Below are 24,669 nucleotides of genomic sequence, written 5' to 3'. Positions count from 1 at the left end.
CCAATAGAAAGTAGATCCTTATGATGGTTTGCTCCAGGACATTGTACTGGATCCAAACATTCAAACTGCACAAGTCCATGTCTGACAGGTTCCATGAGGTGCGTTAGAGTCCGATACCATGGAAACTGCTCCTATGTCCAAAGGAAAAATGGATATTAATCTAGTCAGCTTCCAAAAGAAGACAGATCTTGGTGATCGGTCGCTCCAGAATGTTATACTTGGTTTGAACTTTCATGGATCGCACAAGTCCATGTCTGTCAGGAAAGGTCTGCAGTACCTTGCCCAACAGCCAGGATCCACGAGGGGCATTAGAGTCCGCAATCATGATGATGTCCCCTGTGGCAAAGTTCCTCTTGTCCTTTGTCCACCGTTGTCTCTCCTGCAACAGTGGTACATATTCTCGAATCCACCTGTGCCAAAAGAGGTTGGAGAGGAATTGAACTTGCCTCCATCGACGTTTAGAGTAAGAGTCAATTTTGCTGAAGAGCCCTGGTGGTAGGGAAGGTTTGCCCTTTAACAGGAGAATGTGATTCGGGGTCAAAGGTTCAAGGTCATTTGGATCCTCTGAGGCGTTTGTAATGGGACGGTCATTCAATATGGCCTCTACTTCACACAGGAATGTTTGCAATCCTTCGTCGTCTAGATGTTGTTGATGAAGAACAGAAGTCAGCACCTTCCTGACCATGCGAATGACCCTTTCCCACACTCCTCCATGATGAGATGCGGCTGGAGTGTTGAAACTCCACTTTACTCCAAGATGAAGTAGTGAGGTTGATATTTTCTCCTGGTTTAGGTGAGTTAGAGCTTCTCTCAGCTCACGTTCTGCCCCAACAAAGTTGGTGCCGTTGTCGGACTTAATGTGTGACACTTGGCCTCTTCTAGAAGTGAATCTGCGTATGGCGTTAATGCGATGAGTAGGCCATTTCCAAATGGACTGCCCGGCTGGCCATGCATGTAAAAATAACTCCATATCGTTTGATGAGGCTACGGCCTCTCTTCACCTCAAATGGTCCAAAATAGTCTATGCCGACATTTGTGAACGGTGGAAGGTCAGCTTGCAACCTTTCCTTTGGTAAGTCTGCCATCTTTTGCTCACCCAGCTTTCCTCTGTTTCGTCGACAGACAACGCAGGAGTTGAGTACTTTTCTGGCAGCCGCATTTGCTTTGGTGATCCAGTACCGTCTGCGAAGTCCCGAAAGCAGGTGGTTCCTTCCACAGTGTCCCAGCTGTTCATGCACGTGGTGTAAGATGAGAGTGGTGATGTGTTGACCTTTAGCAAGAATGACTGGATGTTTTATATCATCGGGCATTGCTCCTTTGCTAAGTCTTCCTCCCACTCTCAAAAGTCTGTGATCCAGTACTGGATCAAGTTTGCAAATGTGGCTGCCTTTCTTTACTCCAGATGTTCCTTCCTTTAAAGCAGTGATTTCATCACTAAACTTGTCCATTTGACAGTATTGAATGATGGCTCTTTCCGCAGTGTCGATGTCTTCCGGACATAGGGTGTGACCACCCATTGTGGCTCTGCAGTTCTTCATGTCCTCTTCCACTTTGTTCTTGTGAGTTATGTCAAACTCGGTGCTGGACAGAGCAGCTTGTAGTTCTTTTCTCCTTTGACGCAGCACCTGCAGCGTCTTCCTTAGCTGGAGAAACCACGCAACTGAGGTCTTAAGTCTGTTCCATGAGGAGAAGTAAGTTATCAGCTGATTTGTTGCTTCTGGTGCGTCGTTGATGATGATAGCATTAACTGAGGCCTCTCCTCTGACCTCTGGGTCATCGCTGTTGATGGAACTTGAATCCATAATGTTAGGAGGCCATTCTTCCTCACTTTTGGAAAGGAACTCCGGGCCGTGGATCCATCTACTGCAGGTGAGAATGTGTTCAACTTTCACCCCGCGGGAGGCCTCGTCTGCTGGGTTCCGCTTTGTGTCAACGTACTTCCATTGTGAGATATCTGTAGCTTCTCTGATAGCAGCAATCCGATTAGCAACAAAGGATTTTAACACCGTTGTGCTGTCTGTCCAGAAGGTCGAGTTTTCCAGCTCCAGTTGTAACTCTGATATCAGGAGCTTGTCAACTCTTGCTGCCAGTACAGCAGCTGTCAGTTCCATCCTTGGAATTGTCACACTCTTTAGAGGAGCAACCCGTGCTTTTCCTAGAACAAAAGACAGATGGACCTTCTCACTATTGTTTTGCAGCCTCAAGTATGAAACTGTACCGTAGCCATTCTCGCTGGCGTCAGAGAAGTGGTGTAGTCTGGCACCTGTGAGCTGTCCAAAGTCTTTGGGTTGAAAGCATCTTGGCACACTAAAGGTGCTGAGTCTTTTCAAGTCCTCTAGCCACCCCACCCATTGCAACTGATACTTTTGAGGAATGCGCTCATCCCAACTGTAGTCCATTTTACATAGAGTTTGCAGCAGCATCTTGGCAGGTAAGGTGAAGGGTGCTAGAAACCCAATAGGGTCGTAGACTGAGCTGACAACAGACAAAAGACCTCGCCTTGTGAATGGTCTGTCCTGAACTGACATTTTGAACCTAAAGGTGTCAGTTTCTGCACACCATTGCAGTCCTAGGGTTCTCTCGACAGGAAGGCTGTCCCTGTCGAAGTCCAGTTCCTTTACGTTCTTGGCTCTTTTTTCTACATCAATGGTTTCCAACACAGATCTGCTGTTGCTCATCCACTTCAACAATTGGAAACCTCCCAACTGGCATACGGCTGTAAGGTCTGTAACCAAAGATATGGCTTCTGCCTCTGAGGACACAGATTTCAGGCAGTCATCCACATAGAAGTTGTGCTGGATGGTATCCGTTATGTGGACTGGGAAGTCTGCTTTGTTGTCTTCAGCCGTTTTCCTAAGGGCAAAGCTAGCACAGCTGGGTGATGATACTTCACCAAACAGATGGACAGTCATTCTGTACTCAGTGAGTGGCTGTGTTAGATCACCTCCTGGCCACCAAAGGAAGCGAAGGAAGTCCACGTCCCGTTTTGCCACGTGGACTTGATGGTACATAGCCTTTACATCAGCCATAACTGCTATAGAGTTCAGACGAAACCTTGTGAGAACTCCAAGCAGGGAGTTTGTCAAGTCGGGTCCCTGAAGTAGCTTGGTGTTGAGTGACACTCCCTTGTAGCTTGCTGTACAGTCGAAAACCACTCTCAAGTCTTTCTTTTTAGGATGGTGTACCCCGTGGTGAGGGATATACCACACCTTTCCCTCTTTTCCTTCCAACTGGTGCTCTGGCACTCTCTCTGCATAGCCGTTGCTTATGACGTTATTGAGAAAGTTAGTATATTCTTCTTTGAAGATAGGGTTTTTGTTTAATTTCTTTTTTAGGCAGAGGACTCTTTGCTCAGCAAGGTGGCGGTTGTTGGGCATGACAACGTTGTCCTCTCTAAAAGGCAATGGCAGGCAGTAATGTCCATTCTTTAGTTCGGCTGAAGTATTGACAATCTGCATGAACTTGAGGTCTTCTATGGATATTTCTGGCTTGTCTGCTGTTGATTTCTCATTGAAGTCATGGTTGTATTGTTCAACCAACAATTCCTCTATCTGAGCAATGGAAATGCGGTTGGCTGTGACCGTGGGGCAGCCGATCCCACTGTCACCGCCTTCTCTCAACGGTCCGTTAACAACCCATCCCAACAGGGTTTTAACAGCGTAAGGTCCTTTACCCCTGCTGTTTATCACTTCCCATGGCTCCATTGCGTCTGGAGTGTTAGTTCCAATTAACAACTCCACGTCAGCGTCAATAGCAGGAATTTCCACAGTGTTTAAATATGGCCAAGCATACAAGTCCTTCTGTTGCGGGATGTTATAGCGAGTCACAGGCATCTTGTGTTGGGTGTACACATCAGGCAACTCAATGTAGGTGTCACTGTTTAGTGCCGCAACCTCCAGTCCCGAGATGACTTGACTGTTGACGAAGTTTTCTTGGTTCATCGTTTTCATTAGGAATCTAGTGCTCCTTCCTGTCACGTTGAGCTTCCTCATGAGTTGCTCAGAGCAGAAAGTGGATGAACTGCCGGGATCTAAGAATGCATACGTTTCTAAGACTGTGTTGCCTTTCTTTGCCTTGATCTTGACAGGCACAATAGACAAGACGCAATTCTGTGCTCTGGCCCCTATGTGGCCACAAGTTTTGGGAGTGGTGACTTGACTCATTCTGTTTTCATCTCGTGTGTCATCTTGTCGTGATCTTAGTTATTTCCATTCCCTTTCGTGAATATGGAGAATGGTAGGATGTCTTAGGTTACATATTTTACAAAACAGCCTACTATGGCACTGTGAACTTATGTGCCCGACATATAGACATCCAAAGCAAGCGCCCTTTCTTTTTAGAAAGTCTATTTTTTCACCATGCCGCTTCTTCTCCATTTTAGAACATGTTTCCAAACTGTGGTCCTCTTCACATAGCAGGCAGGATTCTCTTATTGGTTTGTCTCTCTCCTCTTGATTGTCAAACTCAACAGGTGCCACAAATGTAGCGAAACTGCTTCCTCTCTCCTGCAGGCGCCCTTGTGAAGTTTTGTTTCCAATCTTTAACTTTGACATTGAGACAACAGTGTCTAGAATGTCTCCGTACAGTGGGTCAGATGCAATAGACACTTGTCTTTCAATGAAGGTGACAACTTCACTGAAACCTGCTTGACGATGGTGTCTCTCCTGGTATTCAAAAGCAATGTTTCTCCATCTGTCTCTGCGTTTGTAAGGTAGCTTCATGATAATTGCCCGTAGGTTTGATGGCATGTTCATCTCAGACATGTACAGTGGCGGACTGGGACACAAATTCAGCCCGGGACATTCAGACGCACCAGCCCACACACCGGCCCACGCACCGGCCCCGAAACCGGCCCACACAACGGCCGTTATGAAACACTTGTCCAGTATTAAACAACCCAAGGCTGTGGCTAAGGAGTCAACATCAGGGAGACCAAATCTACACCCCGCCCCTAGATGTGCACTCGTGCACAGTGCACACACACACACACACACACACACACACACACATACATACATATACCGTTACTTTGGCTTTTTACTTTTTAGTAACATCTTAGTGCCTCATTAGCCTAGGGATTAAGGATACATGAAGTATTAACTACACCATAATAATATTGAGGTTTTGATCCATAGAAAGGTCTGTGCTACACAATTTCAGTTAGATTGGATTTATTGTCCTTTAATTTGGCACTCATGACATTAGTTGCTTGCCGTTTAATCAACATCGAAAGACCCCCCACTTCCTCCCAGACACCCATTCCAAGAGTCTCAGTCTCTCTCAGTCTCTCTCAGTCTCTCTCAGTCTCTCTCAGTCTCTCTCAGTCTCTCAGTCTCTCAGTCTCTCTCAGTCTCTCTCAGTCTCTCTCAGTCTCTCAGTCTCTCTCAGTCTCTCAGTCTCTCTCAGTCTCTCTCTCTCTCTCTCTCTCTCTCTCTCTCTCTCTCTCTCTCTCTCTCTCTCTCTCTCTCTCTCTCTCTCTCTCTCAATAGTGACTCAGTATTAGCAGAGTTGATAGGAAAAGGGAAGTTTTGTCTGGGCTCTGCTGAGAAGTCATGGGTCAAATAGAAGGTGTGGGGGTGACTAGAGAATATGGGGAAGTTGGTGAGTGGTGACTACTCCCATTTTCAGAATTTGAGAGTTCATTGGAATCTGATTATTCAGAATTCAATGAGGCAGAGAATGCTCTGATTCAGACTGACATCACATCTATATTCTGTATGCTTACTGTTCCAACTCTTTGTTGAGGCTTTATTGAATAAAATGTTTGAATACAATGTTTTTATCGCTGCACCATTTCATCCAATAGAGAAAAACATGTTATCTTCAAGAATTGAAAATAAAGTTGAAATCTGTGCTAGTAGTGATGGACCCAGTAGTGGGGGCAGTAAGGAAGAAGATACAAATATACTAGGGATGTTCGATATTGGCTTTTTTACCGATATCCGATATAGTCCAACACTTAAATTTCCGATACCGATATCAACCGATACCAATATATGCAGGGTTTCCCCCCCAAAAAACGAATAATTTCAGGTAATTAACATTACATATCTCTTGTTGTGGAATTAACACAACATTATGCATACTTTTGACAATAAATAAAATCAGAATTTGTTCTTACTTGCTTGCCTGGGTAAATAAAGGTTAAATAAATATAAAAAATAAAAATATTAAATTTTTCTTTTTTTGAAAACAGATACCGATAATTTCCGATATCACATTTTAATGCCAATATCGGTAGGCCGATAATATCGGACATCACTAAAATATACACATTATAATACACAATTTGAAAGTGTCTTTTATAAACGTTTTCATTCTACTGGATGAAGCTCAACTTCATCATGGCTGCTTGCCATCTCTCTCTCTCTCTCTCTCTCTCTCTCTCTCTCTCTCTCTCTCTCTCTCTCTCTCTCTCTCTCTCTCTCTCTCTCTCTCTCTCTCTCTGCATTCACACTCACACACGCTACTGGTGGTCATGAGCAGCATCAGCAAACACAGCTGCCCTGTGGCAGACTGACGGAATCATGTCTGCTATTCAGCGCCAACCACCATCAACAACCTTCATAAATACATTCAACATTAATGGAATAGGCTAACTACCAACTTAGCTGTAGCAGTTAGCTGTTATATGCAATCACATTTGTTTAACTACGGGGTAGTAGTTGACCGAGTTGTTAGCTTAAGCTAGTTAGCTGTGGTTATTTACAAACATGTAGATGAGACTAATCATATCGAGAACATGGCTAACAGTTGGGAATTCTAAGGTACATCTTATTTAAGCATGTAAAATGGCAACTAATCAATTCAATCAATTAGATTACCAATATTATATCAACATGAAAATTTGGAAGGGAACATAATAGTATTTTATTTTAGTATTTACTATTATAATATTAGTAGCCGATTAATTTGCAGCCCGTCCTAGGTTATGATTGGCTCTCTAGGTTAGCACTTTAGCTTCTGATGCTGTGGTGGGCACTAGTCCTAACATTGCTAACTAAACTTTTAGTCAGAGAAAAAACGTCACGAGTCACGACTATTTATGTCCACGTGCTGTAAGGAATCAGGAATACGGAAAGCACATTGTCTTGTAATAGAATCACTGAAATCACTGCAAGAGCTAGTATAGGCTAGCTAGCCCTCATGAACCGGCAGACACCAACAGTAGAATATGCACTAGGCTACTGCACGCACCTGTCATGTTACTGTTGGTTCCTTCCACTTGAACTTCATCATTATTAGCAGCAGCAGCTACTCTAATGAGAGCCCTTCCTCTACTAAACATGTCTGTAATTTTAGAACATTGTTCTGCGTCTTTTACTAGCAATTTTTGTTTTTTTATTCTAGCTTTTTCAGCTCCACTTTTTTTTTTTTTTCGTTCTCCATTTCTGCGCTTCTAGGCCTACTCGCGGTTGGGAGGAAACGTGAATCTCATTCACTGATGTCTCATGTCTCATTCAAGACAAAAACAAAAGCATGTCTTTCACTTAACACCAAGAAAACAGTGTCTATGATGTTCACAAAGTCACCAGTAGAGGTCACTCACTCTAATGTGTTTCTGGGAGAGGCGGAGCTGGACATTGTACATTAATTCGGGAGCATGTCTATGTTCCCCGGGTTCTATGTTCCCCGCTTTGATTGATTGAAATTTTTAGACCACCAGCCCTGATTCCAAACTCTAACCGTAACCAGTTCGAAAGAGGGCCTAAGCTTAACCAGTTCGAAACAAGGCGGACATTCATAATTAATAAAATAATAAAAATTAATAAAAATGTCAATCTATTAATCAATCAAGCGGGGAACATAGGACCCGGGGAACATAGGACCCGGGGAACATAAGTCATGTGAAGAAAGTGACAAACAGTCAAGTTTAACATCGAAAACTTCAGGCAGATCAGGCCCTGCCTGCCAGTTAATGCTGCAAGGATGTTTCTGCATTCAATGATTTTATCACACATCGAGTACTGTTTTATCAACTGGTCTCTTTCATATGTCACTACTCTTACACCAATAGAATTACTCTACAAAAAAGCCATAAAAGTATTTGATAGGAAACCAATTTCATTTCATCACTGTAATGTTTTAGAAAAACATAACATGCAACAAGGTTCTGCATGGACTTGCCCCTCCCCCATTGAATGAGTTCATCCAACAGAAAGCAGACACTGGCATTACCACCAGGGCCATCAGTAGAGGGGACTGTAAGGTGCCTTTTCGGTATACTACCTTTGCAAAAACTGTGTTCTCTGTTAAAGGTGGTAACTACTGGAATAGCCTACCAGTTGTGATTAGAGAGTGCCCTACATACTCCATGTTCAAGACCCATCTTAAACTGCATCTTAAGGCAAACCAGAACTGTGATCATTTTTAATCTGATTTAGTTTATGCAACTTGTTTATTGTTCTATTGCCGGCCCACACAATGGCCCACATACTGGCCCACACACCGGCCCACACACCGGCCCACATACTGGCCCACACACCGGCCCACACACTGGCCCACATTAGTGGCCCACACACCGACTCACACACTGGCCCACACACCGGCCCACACACTGGCCCACATACTGGCCCACACACCGGCCCACACACCGGCCCACATACTGGCCCACACACTGGCCCACACACTGGCCCACACACTGGCCCACATTAGTGGCCCACACACCGACTCACACACCGGCCCACACACTGGCCCACATTAGTGGCCCACACACTGGCCCACACACTGGCCCACATACTGGCCCACACACCGGCCCACACACCGGCCCACATACTGGCCCACACACTGGCCCACACACTGGCCCACACACTGGCCCACACACCGGCCCACACACCGGCCCACATACTGGCCAACACACTGGCCCACACACTGGCCCACACACTGGCCCACACACTGGCCCACATTAGTGGCCCACACACCGACTCACACACCGGCCCACACACTGGCCCACATTAGTGGCCCACACACTGGCCCACACACTGGCCCACACACCGGCCCACATTAGTGGCCCACACACCGGCCCACATTAGTGGCCCACACACTGGCCCCAAAAAAAAAAAAAAAAAAAAAAAAAAAATTTTTTTTTTGGACCAGCCCACTTTGGTTCCGGCCCATCGGGATTCGTCCCGAACGTCCCGATGGCCAGTCCGCCACTGGACATGTAGCTGATGTCTTCCATGGCATTACAACAGATGCGTAGAAATAAAGAAAATGCTTGTAAGGCCTTGATATCTTCTGATTTTACAGGTACCCATCCAAACGCTCTCTCCATATGTGTCACCTCACAGCGCTTTGTGCCAGATCTCTACATTTCAATTTTTCAGATTATTCCAGATTGCTAAAGTACAGAATCTAAGCTTTCAAATGATGTCATATGTTGAAATCTGAGAATGTTTTGAACACGATGTGCTCAATTATAACTTGGGCCATTTCAACGTTAATTTCCTGATTCCCCACGCTACTCATGTCTACAAAGTCAAGCAATAGGCGGAGGTTTTATTTAGAATTCTTGGTAGGATTTGCCTTTATCCATTTGCGCGAGGCCACTCCTTCCACAACTTTATTCCATTCATTCATGAATCCGTCTCACCGTAACTTCTTTGATGTGTTGTTCCACGTTGTGCTGCGTGCATGTTGATATCGTGGTTGAATCGGCAGAAACGTCAATAAACGGGGCGCTGTTCCTTGACTCCTTCCGTATCTGTCTGTCTTCGAAAACAATCTTGTTTAGAAGCATATATTTTTACTTGTGTAAGGGCAACCTAACAAGAAATGTTGCCAGTGAGGGAATACTGGGTGAAGCTCTTTCCTACGCGTGATGCTTGTTGATAATAAAATGATGTCTTCTCCTTGGTTACTGTTGAGAGTTTTTATTACTACTTGCGGTGTGGACAAATATAAGCATACAAAATAAACTCAAAAAGTGACTCAATGTAACTGAAAAAAAAAAACGAGCATGGTAAAAAGATAGTGTGGCTTCCCTGTGATAATTACCCAAATTCCCTGCCACTGCACACCTGTGAACACATACATATAGACTGCACCTAAGCGCACATGAGCCCCGCCTCCTGTGCCCACTGCCTGCTGATTGGTCAACACTTTCATGGTGACACGGTGCCTTCATACAAAAACATAACGGCAGAAAATCATTAAATTGGCTACAACATGTAACTTGTTCTTGTCAGAGACCAGCAGGGCTGAGTCGTCCGCAAACAGGAACAAGTTGCAGTCACAAGCTGACGACATGTCATTTGCATAAATTAGGAACAGTAGCGGACCTAGTATGCTTCCTTGCGGAACACCACAGCTCACTGGGAGGGGGGATATGGTACCATTTACCTCCACCATCTGTTCTTTCCCCTCCAGGTAGGATTGCATCCAGCTCACTGATAGACTATCAAAACCAATTGCTTTTAGCTTGTCAATCAGAATGGAGTGATTAACAGTGTCGAAGGCCTTTTGTAGGTCCAGCATGACCATGCCGCAGTATTTGCCCGCGTTCACCTCTTGTTTGATGTGGTCGTTCAAATAGAGAAGGCATGTGTCAGTGGAGTGGGATGTTCTGAAGCCAGATTGGAACTCGTAGATTAGATTTCTTTCCGCGAGGTACTTTTCGACCTGTTCGTATACTATTTTTTCCACTAAAGACACACTTCTTCAACCATTATCTGAAAAAAATTATATATATATAAATAATAATAATCTAACCCTAACTTAAATGGTTCTCTCCTCTTTGTATACTTTTGTCCTCACCAACAAAGTATTCTGCCAGGGAACTTATGGACACAACAGTAGACATTGCTAACGTGTAGTACGTTTAGCTAGGTAACGTTAACGTTAGTTAGCTAGCATGGTATCAGTGGTACCACTCCTGCCGTACTGGTAAATGTAGTTCTTTTTTAATGACAAATTAAAAACCTTATAACTACCTTTATTTCAACCAAAAATGCTTAAACAACAATGTTAGTGGTAGAAGGGAACTCATTTTGTGCAAAAATTGAAGCTTTTCAATTTCCATGCGGCAGAATTGTTACAATAGCCAATAATCCATTTTCCCAATGATGAATCCCTATACGGGTGGAACAACCAGTGACGTCAGACTACACCTACCTGCCACAGTCATTGGGGTCCTTGTCTTTTTTAAGTAATTTAGCACTTAGCAAAAGCGAAAGGCCTCTCCTGTCCTGATTCTCCTAGATCTATCTACAGCCTTCGACACAGTCAACCATCAGATCCTCCTCACGTCCCTCGCAGGAATGGGAGTGGCTGGCTCTGTGCTGACATGGCTGACATCATACCTCAATGACCGCTCCTACCAAGTGTCATGGAGAGGGACCCTGTCGGCCACCCGCCCCCCTGTGGACGGGTGTCCCCCAGGGCTCAGTCCTAGGACCCCTTCTCTTCTCCCTCTACACTAAATCTCTGGGTAACATTATCATGTCTCATACCTTCTCGTATCATTGCTATGCCGATGATACTCAACTCTTCTTCTCCTTCCCTCCCTCAGATATCCACGTCTCTGAGCGGATCTCAGCCTGTCTGTCCGACATCTCCGCCTGGATGACGACCAACCACCTCAAACTGAACCTAAGCAAAACAGAATTGCTCCACCTGCCGGCCAAATCCTCCCCCCTGACCGACCTTTCCATCACAGTTAAGAATGCAGCTGTGACCGCGTCCCCGACCGCCAAGAACCTTGGTATTGTCCTTGATGACCAGTTGAACTTCTCTGCTCACATCGCAACGACAACCAGAACCTGCAGATTCTTCCTGAGCAACGTCAGAAGGATCCGCCCCTTCCTGACAAAAGAAGCCACCCAACTCCTCGTCCAATCTACAGTCATCTCCCGCCTCGACTACTGCAACGCACTGCTTGCTGGCCTCCCGGCCACTGCCACCAAGCCTCTTCAACTCATTCGGAATGCAGCGGCCCGCCTGATCTCAAACCTACCAAAGTCAGCCCATGTCACCCCACTTCTTAGGGACCTGCACTGGCTCACCATTGCCGCACGAATCCGCTTCAAGGCCCTCAACCTAGCATACCGTGCGGCAAAGGGAACCGCTCCCGCCTACCTCCGGTCAATGGTCTCTAACTACACACCCTCAAGACCTCTACGCTCTGCATCTTATGGCCGTCTCAGACCCACTCCTATCCGAGCTCCGGGAGGGTCATCAAGGAGAAGCCGCATTTTCTTAGTCCTTGCCCCACAATGGTGGAACGAACTGACCACCACAGTTAGGACAGCCGAAACCTGTCCAATCTTTCACCGTTGACTAAAGACACACTTCTTCAACCATTATCTGAAAAAAAAAGATATAAAATTAAAATAATAATAATCTAACCCTAACTAACCTTACTGTCATGCACTTGTCCTAATATACTAACCTACACTGTAGCACTCAACACTGATGAACATTGTTACTCAGCTGATAGAGTTGTGCCCTTCCTGATGACTTATTGTACAGAACTTGTATGTTGCTTTGGATAAAAACGTCAGCTAAATGACTAAATGTTAAATGTAATGGTTTTTTTTTTATCCACTTTTTCTCCTTATTTTTTCTGTTTTTCTCCCATCCCAATTTCGCCTCGCCAATTCTCCCTTCAATTCTCCCCTCCCCTGTCTCAAACGTTGCTAGACTATGCGGCCTCCCACTGGTCGGCTGCAGTGAGGACCAAGCCTTGCATCACGTGTCCCCTCCGGTACACGAGGAGGCAGCTGTCGCATCTTTTCACCTGAACATCTCTCAGTGGCGAGGAGTAACGCATGGGACGCTCACGCTGCCCCCGATACTTCCTGATTCTGCTGTACAGGCGCACCAACCGACCTGTAGGAGTCGCTGTCCACAACGTCCAATCCCCACCCACCAGCTTTCCCACCCCTAACACTGCCAATTGTGTTAGTATGAACTACCAGCCAAGCTGGTAGCAACACCGAGAGCTGGGCTCGAACCCAGCATCTCCTGCGTTAGTGGCGAGCGCCTTGCCCACTGCGCCACTTAGCCGCCCATGTAAAATGTAATGTAAATGTAGCCATATTAACATCTCTAGAGAATCCCCCCTGTTTGATAGCATGTTCAATCATCTCGAACAGCAATGGGCCCAACTGGTCCCAGAATGCAACTCAGGTGGAATCCCATCTTTTTGTACCATGATCTTGGCTACTCCTGTGTCACTGTGCATGCAGGTGATTGCTGCTAATTGGACACCTGGCTGGGAGGTTCAAAGGCACCACCTCACCCACTCATAACTCCAAAAACCCAACTTTTCAGCAGATGAAAAAAACGAACACAGATTTGAGGGTGAATAGAGTTAGGAGGTTTAGACAGATGATTGGTTTAATGCTTTCCCATTGTTTAAACGTTGTAAAACCCACACACACATATGGAGGCTGATCTACGGAGTTGATTTATATTAAAAAAATATATATTTAAAAATGGAGTTATGAGGTTTTGTCCCACCATCAACGATATGTTTATGGTATTCCTGTGTGTGTTGCCCACTCTGTTCCCCGGTCTGGTTTAGTGTTGTATTTGTATGTATCATTGTTGTTCCTTACTGTCATGTTTTATATTGTTGTCATTGTTTGTTCTGTCCAGGTGTGTCTTGTTAGTGATTAGTGTCCCTATATATTCTGTCTGTTCGTGTCACTCCCCTGTCGGTCCGTAAACATTTCTTGTCACATCCGTTGTTATCCTTATCTGCCAGCTTATGCTGTGGTACTTATTATTTTGTTGTTGTAGTTGAAACCAAGTAAAGCCTTTTTCCAACTACACCCCGTTGTGTCCTGCCTATCTATTTCTCTCGTTCCTGTTATTGCGATTGGGTCCACACCACCAACAACGAATCCTTACAGGATGAGTGTATGTGTAGCATGAATGTGTAGGTGTAAAAGCAAAGAAAAGCAACCAAAACAAATGAACCAAAATTTAACAACCAAAGAACCAAATAACCAACAACAACCAAACAAACAAAGAACCAAAAACAAAATGGGGAGTTCGCCAGAGAACCAGAGGCAGCCTCTCTCTGATATCCTGCCTGGGACACCCCGGCCCAGGTGTGACCCAATTAGCTGACAAGCCTTCCCCAGCTCTGCTCTGCCAGCCAGAGCAGAGGAAGACAACACAGTGTGGGGGAGGGTCGTCACACACAATGAAATCGAATGAGAGGTATGTGGCTGGTTGAAGTTTTCAACCAGCAGATCTATTCTGGGCTTGGTTTTTGAAAGTTCTATTCTGAGGTCATGCTGAGCATTTAGTCTGTTTCTGTATTTGTTTTTCAGGTATGCTAGAGTAGAAAACCCAGATTCACATAAGTATGTGGTGCCAAACTGAATCAACACATCTACAGCTTTTTTATAAAAATAAATAAATAAAAGAAATTACTTATTTTTTTTATTTAATTTTTTTTTTACTTTTTATTGGCGACCCAATAAAACGGGTCCGCGGCCCATTCTGGGTCGCGACCCAGAGTTTGGGAAACGCTGCCTTAGAGGACAACCACACCTTTACTCTAACCAAGTTACCAGAGGGCAGACAGACAGTGGGAGGAAAATGGATGTACTCAATCAAGGAGGGTATTGAAGGCCACGACAAGTACAAAGCCAGGTTTGTAGCTAAAGGTTACAGTCAGAGGGAGGGGATAGACTACGGTGAAACATTCTCCCCCACAGCCAATCTGACCAGTGTATAAGGGTAGTGATGCAGAAAGCAGCTGAGGACAGTTTGATTTGACACCAGATGGATGTGAAGACAGCCTACCTGCACGCACCCATAGATAGGGAGATATATATACAACCTGAAGGTTACGAGAAGAAAGGAGAGAAGCTAGTGTGTAAGCTAGAAAAATCCATTTACGGCCTGAAACAGTCTGGGCGAAATTGGAAAGAGATGCTTCATACAAGATCACTTCCTACAGAACCCAGTAGACCCCTGTGTTTACTCAAGGGAGTCAAAAGAGTCAGGAAAAGTGATAATTGTCATTTGGGTGGATGATTTAATCATCGCAGCAGACAACACTAGAAACCTAGAGCAGGTCTCCACCAGATTCAAAATGAAAGACCTAGGCAGGTTAAAGCATTTTCTAGGCATGGACTTCGAACACTCTGCCAGTTGTGTAAAAATATCCCAGAAGAGATATGTGGAGAATATCCTGAAACGTTTTGACATGCAAGAATGTAGAACAAGGGAAACACCATGTGATCAAAAACTAGACTACCAAGAGGATGCTCAGAAATTGACAGATGTAAAAATGTACAGAGAAGCTGTAGGTAGCCTCATTTATTTGACAACATGTACTCGCCCTGACCTATGTTTTGTAGTGAGTAAATTGTCACAGCATTTTGCTGATCCCACAGAGGAGCACTGGATTACAGCAAAACATGTTTTTTGTTATCTCAAAGGTACAGCAGATAAACAGCTTTGTTTCAGAAAGAGCAGCGAGGGCTTAGGGCTTAAAGCCTACAGTGATGCAGATTGGGCGGCAGACACCACAGACAGAAGAAGTACCACAGGGTATTGTGTGAGTTTGAACACAAACAGCTCACTGGTTTCGTGGAAAACAAAGAAGCAGCCCACAGTGGCACTATCAACTTGTGAAGCCGAATACATGGCTCTAGCTATGACAATACAGGAATGTATTTATCTAGAACAACTGCTTGAAGGAATGGATACCTCAGGGCCGCCTCAGGGGGTGTGCGAGCAGTGCGGTCGCACAGGGCCTTGCGGGAAGGGGGACCTCGCAAAAAAAAAAAAAAAAAAAAAAAATTTTGCGAGGCCCCCCTTCCCGCGAGGCCTTTTTTCATCACAGACCTAAAATCTAGTTTTGCTTATATGCTTATATATTTCACATTAGACACGTTTGTAGAATGTGTCTGACTTGTTCCTGGGTCTGCAGTCCTGCAGACATACTCACTATTGGAGCTCAGCCTCTGGGGTTCTGCAGCAGACATACTATTGGTTTCAACGAAGGGAGTGGTTTTACTTACATCATGTGTCGGCGTGAGTCAGCTGCGTTTGACTATTTCGCGCGTGCAGCTTTTGACTATGCTTAGTTATGCCAGCCAAGACGAAGAAAGAGGTCGGTCATTATCAGTCGGTCGGTCACCAAGGAACGTTGACGAAAGGCCTCTCGCTAGCGGGACAAATGGCCGGAGCCTTGTCATGGTATAGCCATGATGATGTCGGCTAGTAGCTAGCTTAGCTAAAGGCTAACTAGCGTTAGCTAACCTATTCAGAGGAGCGAGGCGAGGCGAGTGGATGTCTTTTCAAAAGAAAGAGAAGAGAACTTGTGAGCAGATAAATCTGTTAGGCAGCAATACGCCGAAAGGTGTCCAGTCTGCCGGAAAGTACTCGAAGAAGAAGAAGAAGAAATTACACCATGGGCCAAGAAAGTCTCCTTCCAACTTTACCATTGGCGCCGCCGCGTTGATACTGCGTTATGGTGAGTCAACCTATGATTATATACCCGCCGTGGACCTGACCTATCTCTCTTTCTCTCTCTCTGGAGCCAAACTGGTCGACTAGCTAATACTACTAGTAGCTAACGGTGTGTGCCTGGTGAGAGCACCTGGCTGTATGTAGACAGTAGCCGCATAGCTTGTTAGCTGTTAGCTAACGCAGAAGCAAGCTATGCGGCTACTACATACAGCCAGGTGCCTGATTGAGCTAACTGTTAGCCAGTTAGCTGTTTAGCGTCAGCTGGGAACGTTCGTTTGATGCTATCAGTTAGCCTTGAGAATAGCAGGCCCTGGCACTCTGACTACGACATCATCTTTGACAGAAGATGTAGTTGGGCCTGCACCATGACAAGGCTCTGGCCATAGCTTTGTCCCGACAGCGAGAGGCCTTTCGTCAACGTGGAGACCTGTGTTGCGGCCTTTCGCCCTGCGTTCCTCGTGCAGGTAAGATTAATGAAAATGTCATGACATTACCCCACTCTTCCTTCCTTCCCCTCCCGAATGTTTTGTTAATAACGATGTTTTTTTCCAGGCAAAACATATGCTACTTCACAACATTTGGAGATACGACATGTGCTGTGTGTGAATGGTCGTTTGTGTAGCTTGGGTAGCGTTGGGCCGTTGGCCAAAGCTGTATGTGGCCTGGTCACAGTACCTGGCTAGCCTATTTAGCTGATGTCGGCCATTGGCTCCTTGCTGCTTTGGTTTCTCTGGTATAGACCCTCTTCTTGTTGGATTTAAGTGTTGATCTTTGTCCTTTTGAATCTGTCATACATGCTCTAGTCTCTCTCTAACACACACACACATGACAAACACACATGTTCTCTCTCTCTCTCTCTCTCTTTCTAACACACACAGTCTGCCTATGGCGGCCTTTCTCGATGGCTAGGCTGTGCTCAAGGATCTTCAGTCACAGTGCTCAGGTATTCTGCCACTGTGTACTCTCTGTTTAGGGCCAAATAGCATTTCAATTTCTTTCCAATGTGTCTCTCTCTCTCTCTCTCTCTCTCTTGGATTTAAGTGTTGATCTTTGTCCTTTTGAATCTGTCATACATGCTCTAGTCTCTCTCTAACACACACACACATGACAAACACACATGTTCTCTCTCTCTCTCTCTCTCTTTCTAACACACACAGTCTGCCTATGGCGGCCTTTCTCGATGGCTAGGCTGTGCTCAAGGATCTTCAGTCACAGTGCTCAGGTATTCTGCCACTGTGTACTCTCTGTTTAGGGCCAAATAGCATTTCAATTTCTTTCCAATGTGTCTCTCTCTCTCTCTCTCTCTCTGTACACTGTATATTGACTGTAGAACGGGAGCTCTCTCTCGCTCTCTCTTTTGCTATATGTTGACTGTATCATGCCCCGCCTCGGGCAGCGCTATTATTTAAGAATATGTTGACTGTATAAAAAAAAAAAAATATATATATATATATATATATATATATATATATATATTTTTTTTTTTTATTTTTTTTTTTACCTTTGGGGGGGGGGGGGGGGGGGGGGCTCGCGTTAAATCTCGCACAGGGCCTCGCATTTCTCCCAGGCGGCCCTGCCTATGTATATAAGAAAACTGTTGTTTATGAAGACAACCGAGGAACCATTGCAATTGCGAGAAACCCTGTGTGCCGACAGAGGTGTAAACATGTGGATATAAAATATCACTTCATCAGATCTGTCATCAGAGAAGAAAGGATGACACTTGTTTATTGTCCTACAGACGACATGGTTGCAGACGCTATGACGAAGCCTGTTTCCTAACTGAAATTGAGAAGATTTTCAGAGGTCATGTTTGGTGTGTAAATATTGCCTGTTATGTAGTATTGACTGCCATATCTTTTTTGATGCTCTGAACTGTATTATTTTCTTTGAAGATTGTTTTTGAAAAAGTTGTACAGTATACAAGACAGCCGTAAGTGGGAGTGTTAAAGTTATGTGATGTATACGATTGCATGTAACTGTCTAACTGTTTCCACAAGAGGCAGACCAGGCTGCAGAAACAAATTAGTGGGGGGGCATAAAATGTTCTCGGGGGGGGCACAATGGTTTTTCAACACAGGTTCCCTTTCATATGTTTCAGCTGGGACAACGGCGCTGTGGCTTGCTTGGTGCTGCCCACGGTGCGACAGTTGTGATTGGAGGATCAAGAAAAGAGGGCAGGGTTTGAGATAGGTCTAATCTATCTTAAGAACATTCACTTATACATCAACAGACTGAACGGATATATATATAACGGACCTGCTGGGGCAGCGGACTGAGAGCAGGGGACACAAATAGGCTGGATAAGATGGTCAGGAAGGCCAGTAGCGTGGTTGGGGTGGAGCTGGACTCTAGCGAGGGTGGCGGAGAGGAGGAACCTTGCTAAGCTCCAGGCCATCAGGGAAAACCCCTCCCACCCACTATACACAGACTTGGCTGACAGGAGGAGCATGTTATAGGCTCACACTACCTAAATGCAGCACTGAACGGCACAGGAAGTCCTTCATTCCGACAGCCATCAGACTTTATAATGCATCACTGTGCCTCACTGCATCACTGAGCACAGAGTGACAGTTACCATCTTCTTGGACTCTTACTTTTTAAACAGCACTGTGCAATATTACACCTACTGTAGACATCAGTATATTTTTACTGTATTTATTTACTGTATCTTTTATTCTATTTTTATTCTATTTCATTTTATTCTATTCTTAGGCCATTTGTTTTGTTATTCTTATTTGTGACTTGTTCTGTCTAAATGTTTAATGTTGAGTGATTTGCAGTGTAAAATTTCCCTCAGGATAATACATTTCTATTCTATTCTGACTTCTATCAGCATGTGACTTGCAACACCAGAGGCGGTAACATCCTAGATCACTGTTACACGCAATTTAAAGGTGGCTACAAGGCTCATTCTGATAGTGGCTTTGGTAAATCAGATCACGCGTCAATCTTTCTTTCACCAATGTACAAACAGAGAATCAAAAGTACTCCTGTAGTCTCGCGAGAGGTGCAGAAATGGGATTTGACGTCAGAGGAGACGCTCCGGTCTGCGTTTGACTGCACAGACTGGAATGTGTTCCGCGACACAGATAACATTAATGTCTACACGGAGACAGTGGTGGACTATGTTTGTACTATGGTGGAAGAAACAATCCCCACTACCAAAATGAGAGTTTACCCAAATCAAAAACCCTGGGTAGACAAATCCGTCCGTGAAGCTCTGAGAGAGCGCATCAAAGCATACAACGACGGCCTAGTGGCAGGCAACATGAATGACCACAAGGTGGCGCGATACAACGTAAGGAGGACAGTGTCAGAGGCCAAACGGCGCTACAGAGATAAAATTGAACTCCAGTTTGAACAAGCTGACTCTAGAGCTATGTGGCAGGGGCTCAAAACGATGACAGACTACAAAGGCGCCTCCCTCAAACTGAACAGTGACATCTCCTTAGCAAATTACCTCAATAACTTCTATGCGAGGTTTGATGCTGGTAATAACAACACCAGCTCACAAGCCACGGCAATGGGGGGGGGGGGGGGGTCGGCTGCTGATGGAGGCGCAGTGTTCAGGGTAACAGAGCATGAGGTGAGGCGGACCTTTAAAAAAGTGAATATCAGGAAGGCAGCAGGTCCGGACGGCATCCCCGGCCGCGTCCTAAAAGTCTGTGCCGACCAACTGGCCCCAGTATTCACTGACATATTTAACCTGTCCTTAGAACAGGCTGTCATCCCCACCTGCCTGAAGAAGTCCACTATTATCCCTGTACCCAAGAAATCCAAGCCTGCTTGCCTCAACGACTACCGCCCTGTAGCTCTCACCTCCATAGCCATGAAGTGCTTTGAGAAGCTAGTAAAGGGCTACATCTGCTCCTCCCTCCCCATCAACATGGACCCCCTGCAATTTGCATACCGCCCCAACAGGTCCACGGAGGACGCCATAGCCCATGTGCTGCACACAGCAGCATCACACCTGGACAAGAGGCAGGGGAACTATGTGAGAATGCTATTCATCGACTACAGCTCGGCATTCAATACCATAGTCCCCTCCATACTCATAGCCAAGCTCAGGGACCTGGGCTTGAACTATGACCTCTGCCAGTGGGTCTTGGACTTCCTGACTGGCAGACCCCAGGTGGTGAGAGCAGGCAACTGCACCTCCTCATCCATCACCCTCAACATAGGGGCCCCCCAGGGCTGTGTTCTGAGTCCCCTCCTCTACTCCCTGTACACACACGACTGTGTGGCTCAGCGGAGTAGCAATACAATCATCAAATTTGCTGATGACACAGTGGTGGTGGGCCTGATCTCTGCCAACGACGAGAGGGCCTACCTGGAAGAGGTCAAGGTCCTGGCGGGATGGTGCCAGGAAAACAGCCTCTCCCTGAACGTCAGCAAAACAAAGGAGATGATTGTGGACTTCAGGAGGTCGGGGGTCAAGGACTACAGCCCCCTCAGCATCGACGGGGCACCGGTTGAGAGAGTCAACAGCTTTAAGTACCTCGGAGCCTACATATCCGAGGACTTGACATGGACCACACACATTGACAGTGTTGTGAAGAAGGCACGACAACGCCTCTACTTCCTCAGGCGCCTAAGGAAGTTCCAAGTCAGTCAGAAGATCCTTAAGAACTTCTACTCATGTACAATAGAGAGCATCTTGACCGGCAACATCACCTCCTGGTTTGGGAATAGCACTGCACAAGACCGAAGCAGACTACAAAGAGTGACACGTTCAGCCGAACGCACAATTGGAGGGGGGCTCCCCACCCTCCAGAACATTTACAACAAGCGTTGCAAGGGCAAGGCTAAGAGAATCATTAAAGACTCCAGTCACCCGAACAACTGCCTCTTTGAACTGCTGCGGTCAGGCAAGCGATACCGGAGTCTCAAGGCGAGCACAGAAAGACTCAGAAGAAGCTTCTATCCCCAGGCCATCAGGCTGCTAAACGAACAATGAATGAACACTACACAACAACAACCACCAAACGCACATAGCACACACATCCACACGCACACACTCACTTTAAACAAACACACTGTAGCACCCACTCCACACACTTTATAGCACACACCCACTTTAAACAAACACACCGTAGCACCCACTCCCCACACTTTATATTTATTGATGAAGGATTGCACTACAACTCGTACACCTTACTGTAAATTGTACCTAAATTGTACCTCATCCCATTTCTGCTTTGCACTAGATAGTACTGTACATTAGTACGCTGCATAGTATTGTATATTATATGGTAACTCAGAACATTGTACATATGTCTATACCGAACACTGTGACCTCATTTTTTTCTTCTAAATTACATGCTATACTATGTTATTTGATACTATCTTGTCTAGCACAGTCTCTGGAGCGTAACAGTAAGAAGCATTTTGTATGAAAGTATTCTGTACTTCTGTATGACAACCAGGGTGCGATCCAAGAGGGGAGCCCGGGGAGCTATAGCTCCCCTAGATCAGACATCAGCTCCCCTGGGGGTCTCTAAAGCTCCCCTGGGAGCTGTATCATCATCGTGTATAATAATAAACGTATGCTATTTTGGATGTATGATTAATGATTTGCGTGTAGTGGCTACTTACTGGGACACAATTCACGGCATTCTAGCCTTTTGTGGTGTTTACTACATCTCCCATGACCCTTAGCGGGGGATGACGTAGATAAAGAGAGACAGTGAAAGTTGAATGGAAGTGTTGTTTGTGAGACAGTAGCGTGCGTAATAAACTAGTGTTTTTGCATCGGAACACGACTCCGTCTACGCTATCATTACTGCATTCCTACATTTGTGACCCTTGGACGTATTTCGGAGATTATATCGAACATGTCAACTGAACAACAGAACACAGATCGCAGAACTTTGAACGCAGTTTCACTCAAGCTGCGCAGAGTGCCAACGCTTGGTTCGCGCGAAGCCCAATTCGCTCTCAGGAATATTACCGCGGATGCCACCAAGTACTACTATGTGGTAGCAGCCCTTACGAATTCAACGGCAGCGAGAGTGGTGAGTTTGCTGGAAAACCCACCTACACATGACAAATATGTGACTATAAAAACACGCTCTGAGTTTTTTTCCGCTGAGAGGTGCGCCCCCTACCCCCCCCCCCCCCCCCGACACCAAAGATGATGCTATGGATCGCACACTGATGACAACTATTAAAGAACTTGAACTTGAACTATTCTATTCTATATCTTTGAAAAGTCTCCATTTATTCAACACTTCTGAATTCACTGACAAACTGAACTGAACTGACAAAAATAAGGTGCATAAAAAAGCAAACAAAATTCCTCCACAGGCTACTCACCATCATTAGTAGAGCGGCAAGCGGCGTTTGGGGACAGAGTGAATTCTTCTTAAAATACTGCCCCTCCACTCATTCCTGAACTTTTTTGTTAAGTCCTTCTCAAATGCCAACTGAATTAAATTGGCCTTGCGTCGATGAAGCATACTAAGGCGATGTTCTGTAAAGACGTTCTTGAGGGTAGAAAACGAATTCTCACAGAGTGCCGTGCTAGCTTCAGTAGTGTTGTTGTTGACATCAATGCCCACTAGGGCTGTCCCCGACTAAGGATTTGGATAGTTGACTTTGATTGACCAAAAAATAAAAATAATATTTTTTTTGCCAGGGTGGGCACAGCTGACTCAGTGGGCGGGCCCGGCCCCCTAATGCCCGCCCATGGTGCCGGGTCTGACAAGAGGGCGCTATAGGCGGAGCTATTGACGCTGGCGCCAGGTAAGAGGGTATTTAAGGGAATGTTCCCTCCCTCTCTGTCTCTTCCCACTTACCTCCCACAGAGAGAAGGTCTCATGTACTAATGTGCAATGTGATAATAAACCACGCCGATTAAAGGCTGAAGTGAGAGGACCTTGTCGTCATGACCAAGTTATTGTCGCCCCATAAGTGACTCTGTCAACACTCACCACCCCAACAACAGCCTGTTCAAGCTGCTGCGGTCAGGCAAACGCATGCGCACACCAGCAACTAGGACAGAGAGACTTCGGCTCAGCTTCTTCCCCCAGGCCATCAGAGTCTTGAACACTGAAGTCTCCACACACAAGCACACATGAGCACACACACAACACACATACTGTATACGCTCACACACTAGCAGACACTTTAGCACAAACACACACATGCTGCACATGCACACACTCAACGGTCACTTTACACAATGAAAAGGTCACTTAAAAAAACAAAACAAAAAAAAGAACGGGAGTGGTTCTTGTATAGTAAATAGATGGATATAGCAAGATAGCATAAGGATATATAGTATAACTGTATATTGTATAGTAGTGTACCATAAGACCCAGTGCCTCATCCGTAGTTAACACTGTATTGCACTATCGCAGGACCTTGTCTTTACCATGCTTTTTGTAAACGTTATGTACATTATACCTGTTATGTCTTATTCTCTGTCTTATTCTTATTTTTATTACTTGTATTATTGCACAATCGCTGTGGGCATGACCACCCGCATTTCACTGTATGCTTGTATGCCGTGACAAATAAAACTCTTGACTTGACTTGACTTAGCCACGGATCTTGTATATAACGTCTCTACCCTTTCCATCACCGGATCTATTCCCGTCTTAATCTCCTCTGTTACCTTCTGCCGAAAAGCGTCAAAAAGCTCCTTTTGTGTCTTAGCAGAGCGGTTTACCGTTTCTGCCGCCGAGTCTGATATTAGTTTGACCCACGGCTGCGTGATTACGAAACCTAGCCGCATTTCTCGGAGACGCTCTCTGATTGGCACTGACTGACGCTCTCTGATTGGCCACTGACGCGTTTGCCCAATCCGTGACGAGCTGTGTCTTTGCCCATTTCCACGTCAAACAGCCTGCAAACTACCTGGCGTTCTATTGCCATGCTCTAAGACAAACTCTAACCTTAACCAACTTCGAAAGAGTGCCTAAGCTTAACCGTCGAAAGAACTTGCCGTCACGCTCTAAGACAAACTCTAACCTTAACCAACTTCGAAGAGTGCCTAAGCTTAACCAGTGTAGAAACAGGCGTCGGCCAATCAGAGAATGTCTCCGAGAAATGCGGCTTGGTTTCGTAATCACGCCCCACGGCTCGCTTACTTCTATCCAAACCAAAAACAGAGATATTCGATGAACTTAAAATAAAAACCAAAAATTAAATAAAGACTATGGGGGTAAAAGTGTGTTTTTCAACGTTTTTTGGGGAGCTGATCTGAAACCTGTCTTATTATCCCAT

The sequence above is a fragment of the Notolepis coatsorum genome (genome assembly GCF_963971535.1).
Source record: "Notolepis coatsorum genome assembly, chromosome: 20".
Taxonomy (NCBI): Eukaryota; Metazoa; Chordata; class Actinopteri; order Aulopiformes; family Paralepididae; genus Notolepis; species Notolepis coatsorum.
This window is presented reverse-complemented; position numbering follows the sequence as displayed.